Source organism: Lolium perenne, chromosome 5 (genome assembly GCF_019359855.2).
Source record: "Lolium perenne isolate Kyuss_39 chromosome 5, Kyuss_2.0, whole genome shotgun sequence".
NCBI lineage: Eukaryota > Viridiplantae > Streptophyta > Magnoliopsida > Poales > Poaceae > Lolium > Lolium perenne.
Window position 1 is genome coordinate 125,662,147 of NC_067248.2, and position 5,929 is coordinate 125,668,075.

Below are 5,929 nucleotides of genomic sequence, written 5' to 3' on the forward strand. Positions count from 1 at the left end.
GATCTATGTACAAGAGGTCTATGTTGGTTTTGTTTCTCTTTTTATGCACAAGAGGTGCTCGATGAAATGTCTGAGAGTGATGCCACTTGAGTTCACACAAAACAAATATGATATGAAGTGCTTGAGCCACACTTAAGCTTTCTTCTCTTTTTTTCCTTCTAGATCGGGGCTAACAACTTTATCATTTCAGCCGTCATTGATAAAATGCATCTGTCGATGTACATTGCTTCTCTATTCATGATGTTCCGTAATGGTTTTTGATAAACTTAATTATATATTGCATATGAACCGACAATGGATGTACGGTGACCAATGTAGTGCCAAGTTCATTACGGGCCTGAAATATTTTATCGGTGTGGCTGAGGAAAACAATCGGGATGGTTTTATGTGTTGTTTGTCAGAATAAGAAGGATTACTCTTCCTCGATAACCCTTTACACCCACCAGATTCGGTCTAATTTCATGCCCAGCTATAATTGTTGGACCAAGCACAGAGAAATAGCGGTTATGATGGAAGACGATGAAGAAGAAGAGGATGATGGCAACTATCCTATGTTCCCTGAATACGGTGATACTACAACAAGGGAAGCTGAAGATCAACAGGCATCAGATGAGCCTACTGATGATCTTCGTCGGGTCATTGCTGATGCAAAGAGAGGCTGTGAAACTGAAAATGAGAGGTTGAAGTTCGAGCAGATATTAGGGGGTCACAAAATATTGTTATACCCAAATTGCGAAGATGGCCTGAAAAAGTTGGGTATTACATTGGAATTATTGCAATGGAAGGCAGAGAACGGTGTGACTGAGAAGGTATTTGAAAAGTTACTAAAAATATTGAAGAAGCACCTTCCAAATGGTAACGAATTGTCCGCTAGTATGTACAAAGCAAAGAAGATTTTCTACTCTCTAGGATTAGACGTGCAGAAGATACATTCATGCCCTAATGACTACATCCTCTACCGCGGTGAGGAGTACGGGAATTTGGATGCATTCCCGGTATGCATTGCATTGCAGTATAAGATCAGACGAATGACCCTAGTGACGTTGAGGGCGAGCGCCCCAGGAAGAAGGTTCCTGCCAAGGTGATATGGTATGCTCCTATATACCACTGTTGAAACATTTGTTCAGAAACAAAGAGCATGCCAGGTTGTTGCGATGGCACAAAGAAGACCGTAAGAAAGATGCAATGTTGGGACACCCCGCTGATGGGTCGTAGTGGAGAAAAATCGAGAGAGAGAGAGAGACACACACACACACACACATAGAGAGAGAGTTCCCGGACTTTGTAGATAACGCAAGGAACTTAAGGTTTGATCTAAGTACAGATGGAATGAATCCTTTTGGAAAGCAGAGCTGCAGTCATAGCATCTGACCTGTGACTCTATATATTTATAACCTTCCTCCTTGGTTGCGCATGAATCGTAAATTCATCATGCTTCTAGTGCCCATCCAAGGCCCGAAGCAACCTGGCAACGACATTGATGTGTAACTAAAGCCATTAATTGAAAAACTTCTACAGTTGTGGGACCTAAAAGGTGTACATGTGTGGGATGAGCACAAGAAGGAAGAATTTGACCTACAAGCGTTGTTGTTTGTAACCATAAATGATTGACTTGCTCTTAGTAACATTTTAGGATAAACAAACAAGGGATATAATGCATGCATGCATTGTTTATATGAGACTGAAAGTACATATATTTGGATAAATGTAAGAAGGTTGTGTACCTAGGACATCATCGATTCCTTCATGGCAGGCATCCCGTAAGAAAAAAGGAAAGCATTTCAAAGGCGAGGAAGATCACCAGAAGAAGCCTATCCACCGTACTTGTGATGATGTATTTGGTATGGTCAAGTATCTAAAATTAATCTTTGGAAAGGGTCATGGCGGACAATTTGTTCCGAATGACGATGTCGGACACGTGCCCATTTGGAAGAAGAAATCCATATTTTGGGAGCTACCCTGTAGGGAAGTCCTAGAGGTCCGCTCTTCAATCGACATGATGTACATGACGAAGAATCTTTGCGTGAACCTGCTAGCCTTCCTGTGGCATGTATGGGAAGACAAAAGATACACCGAAAAGCACGCCAGGACCAGCAATGCATGAAAGAACGAGACATCATGCATCTGGAGAAGAAGACGGATAAAAGACGTCATTACTCCAGCTACGCTCTTACAAAACTAGAGGAGGAAATATTTTTTGAATGGCTGAGCAGTATCAAGGTCTCGTTTGGCTTCTCATTGAATATAAATGGAATAATAAATATGGCAAAGAAAAAAATCCAGAATCTAAAGTCCCATGACTGCCACGTGATTATGATGCAATTTCTTCCGATTGCATTGAGGGGGCGTATACCGGAAAATGTTCTAGTACCTATTGTGAAGTTATCTGCATTCCTCAATGTAATTTCTCAGAAGGTAATCGATCCAGAAATTCTACCAAGGTTGTAGAATGATGTGGTACAATGTCTTGCTAGCTTTGATTTGGTTTTCCCACCATCCTTTTTTAATATTATGACGCATCTCCTGGTTCACCTAGTCAAAGAGATTACCATTCTCGGTTCTGCATTTCTACATAATATGTTCCCATTTGAGAGGTTCATTGGAGTCTTAAAGAAATATGTTCATAACCGTGCCAGGCCAGAAGAAAGCATCTCCAAGGGCTATAGAACAGAGGAAGTCATTTAGTTTTGTGTTAACTTTATTACCGACCATAAGCCGATTGTTGTTCCTCAATCACGGCATGAAGGGAGACTGAGTGGAAAAGGCACGCAAGAAAAGAAAGCAATAATAAGTACATACGAGCATTCTTTTACTCAAGCACACTACATAGTTCTACAAAGTTCCACCTTGGTGGATCCGTATATAAATGAACACAAGAATAGTGTACGATTCCAAAACCCGAGGCAGTTTGACGATTGGAATACACATGAACACATGGCGACTTTCGGCGGTTGGTTGCAAACATATCTCATGAATGTCACCACTATTGGAGATAGGCTGTACTTGCTGGCTAGGGCACCATCTTCGACTGTATTGACTTTCCAAGTGTACAAGATAAATGAGAATACATTTTACATGATATCCCAAGCTAAAAAGAGCACCAGCCAAAATAGTGGTGTCCGCATTGATGCAACAAATAACAAAGATCAAAATGACACATAGTATGGTTACATAGAGGAGATATGGGAACTTGACTATGGACATTGTTTTAAGGTCCCTTTGTTTCGGTTCAAATGGGTCAAGCTAACAGGAGGCGAGGTTCAGGTAGACAAGTTGTACGGAGTGATAACAGTGGATCCCAAAAATCTTGGGTACGGAGACGAACAATTCGTCCTAGCCACTGATGCGGCTCGGGTTTTCTGTGTGAAGTACATGTCTACCAAACCGAAAAAAAGAAAAAATAACCAAATGAATACATCTGATGAGCCAAATCGCCACATAGTTCTTTCAGGGAAAAGAAACATCGTGTTAGTGGAAAACAAGATAGACATGTCAGAAGATTATAATAAGTTTGATGAATTCCGCCCTTCATAGTGAACAGCGACCCAAGCATCATGTTAAATGATGAAGATGCTCCATGGTTATGATCGATGCGATCGTAAGCAAGGGACATACGCAAAGAAGGTTCATGGCCTCCAAGGCATTTAAGGAAATGTTGGGGGGATGACCCCGGTATGCCAAAGGCATGCCAAACCGGATGGTTTAGGCCATCAAAGTACCGGTTTAAGGTTTGTTACGGATAGCAGAAGTTGATTCAGAGAATCATACCGGTATCCCAAGGAGGGGATACCGGAACTTGCTAAGAGCGTACCGGAATAACTGGAACAGGCTACACTGTAGCACGTCGGCAAAGACCAGTCAAAGATGCTCTCCAGAGCTAGAAGACAATGATGAGCGAAGCACTTCAGCTTTAATCGAAGCCATGACGCCAAAGGCAGAGGATGACGTAAAAGGTGCCGGAGGATGTCACGGCTTCTGATTAAAGGCAAACCGGCATCACCGGTAGCCAAAGTAGCTTTGTAAAGTAGTTTGTCTAGTCAAAGATCCCATTATGGTTTCTGGGGTTCCTTCCCTTGTAAGCCACCCTCTCCCCTATATAAGGAGAGGGGGCACAGCCCTTCGCGGGCACGTTACATTACTTCACCCATCTTGTAGACAGAAACTTGTAGGCACTTGTTATGAAGAAATAGAGAGATCTAGTGTTGTTCTTGTTCTTGTGTTCATCATCTTCTTCCTTCGGCCAAGGCCAAGTTCTTGAGGAATCCATCCGGAAACCTCTCCATCCATAACACAAACCCTCCCCCGAATCCTCTAGCGTCCATTCGGCCCCAAGATAAGCCATCCCATGGCATCTGTCTGTTCACCACGACGACAGTTGGCGCCCACCATGGGGCCAGCAGCGGCGCTTGCTGGAGTTCATATTCGGGCGGGCCTCCTCACCGTCGACGGCGAGTGCGGCGTCACCGCGCTTGTCAACCGCATCCGCGACATGCGCTTCATCAACGACAACACGGGCTGCTTCTCCAATGGAGGTAAGTTTCCCAAGAACGGCCGCGTCATCGAGTTCGGGAGCATCCTCGTCTACTACGGCACCGTCCCCGAGCGCCAGTGCCTCTCGCCGGTGCTGGTGGCGCCGGACCCGCCAAGATCTGCACTTCGCAACAATCGCGCCGCTGGCAGCGTCGAGGTGCTGGTCGTTGGTGCAGGCGACGCCGGCAAGGGAGCTGCGGCGGAAGGCGCTGGCAGAATGAAGTCCGCGCGCACGGCCAAGCCACCGACCGAGCGCGACCAGGAAGTTGCGGGAGCTTCCGCACCACCATCGGAGACTCCGCTCCAGGCGGCCATGAGTGTCCTCGCTACGCCCATAGCGCAGAACATCGACCCGGCAGTGGCTCAGGCGGAGCTGGAGGCGCAACACCAGAAGCTGCTCGCGAACGGCAAGGACATCGTCCGGGCGCAGCGCGAGCTGAACCTAACCCTACGTGAGTATAATGCTGCCCATGGCTTTGCTTCTGTTAGCGCTCAGGCTGCAAGGATACCGGAAAACCGGCTTAGAGCTCGCAACCTAGATCAGGATTTGCGTAAGGAGATTCTTATCGGAAAGAGCACTTCTGCATCGTTGAGCATGGTAGAGAAACCTAAGTATAGCAGTCCGGATAAAACCATAAAAGCTGCTAAGGCTGCAGTAGAGCTGTGTGAATCGCTTTCCGGAGATGCTTTGGCAAAACAGCAAGAGTGTGTCAGAGAGCTGCTTGACACCATCGAGCAGCAAAATGCTGAGCAGCTAGCCAAGTTGAACAAGGCTGCGGCTTCAAAATCTGTACATTCAACAAAGAATGCCGCAAGCAAGTCCCATGGGCAGGCATCGTCCCCCCATCCAGACAAGAGAAAAGATAAAGAGGTGAATACGCAGCAGATGACTGTGTATGATCCGGTTCTTGCCGGAAAACAACAAGCCGGGCGACACGAGGCCAGTAGAAAAAGCCAAGGGGCAGATCGTGGCTACGCCAGATACGGCAACGCCAGAGATGAGTATGCCGGTAGAGGTGAAACCGGGCAAAATTATCGTGTACCAAGAGCTGCTTGTGCAGAGGAGGAAATGCCTCCGCCAAGGTACCAGCAGGCAAGGGCCGCGGTACCGGAAAGATACGATGAAGCTGATTCAGCAACCGAAAGAGTCGGAACCTAAAGGTTGACAGAAAGGTGCCTACCAGACCAGGATGCGAGGCACAGGCTGGATAGGATGTATTTGTCTGAAATGGCTGAGGCAGAAGGTCCTCTGGGTCCCAAGTGTTTTGGCCCGCGGATCAAGAAAGAGGAACCACCGGCTCGCAACTTCACGTTGCCCCGCGATACAAAAACATACGATGGTTGCACTAAGCCGGAAGACTGGCTTGCGGATTACGTGACCGCAGTTTACGTTGCCAGA

General features: G+C 46.3%; 1 pseudogene; it reads left to right on the forward strand.

The window, feature by feature from the left end:
* Positions 1 to 551: 551 nt before the first annotated feature.
* Positions 552 to 3,587, forward strand: LOC139831588 (uncharacterized; annotated as a pseudogene).
* The last annotated feature ends 2,342 nt before the right edge of the window (positions 3,588 to 5,929 follow it).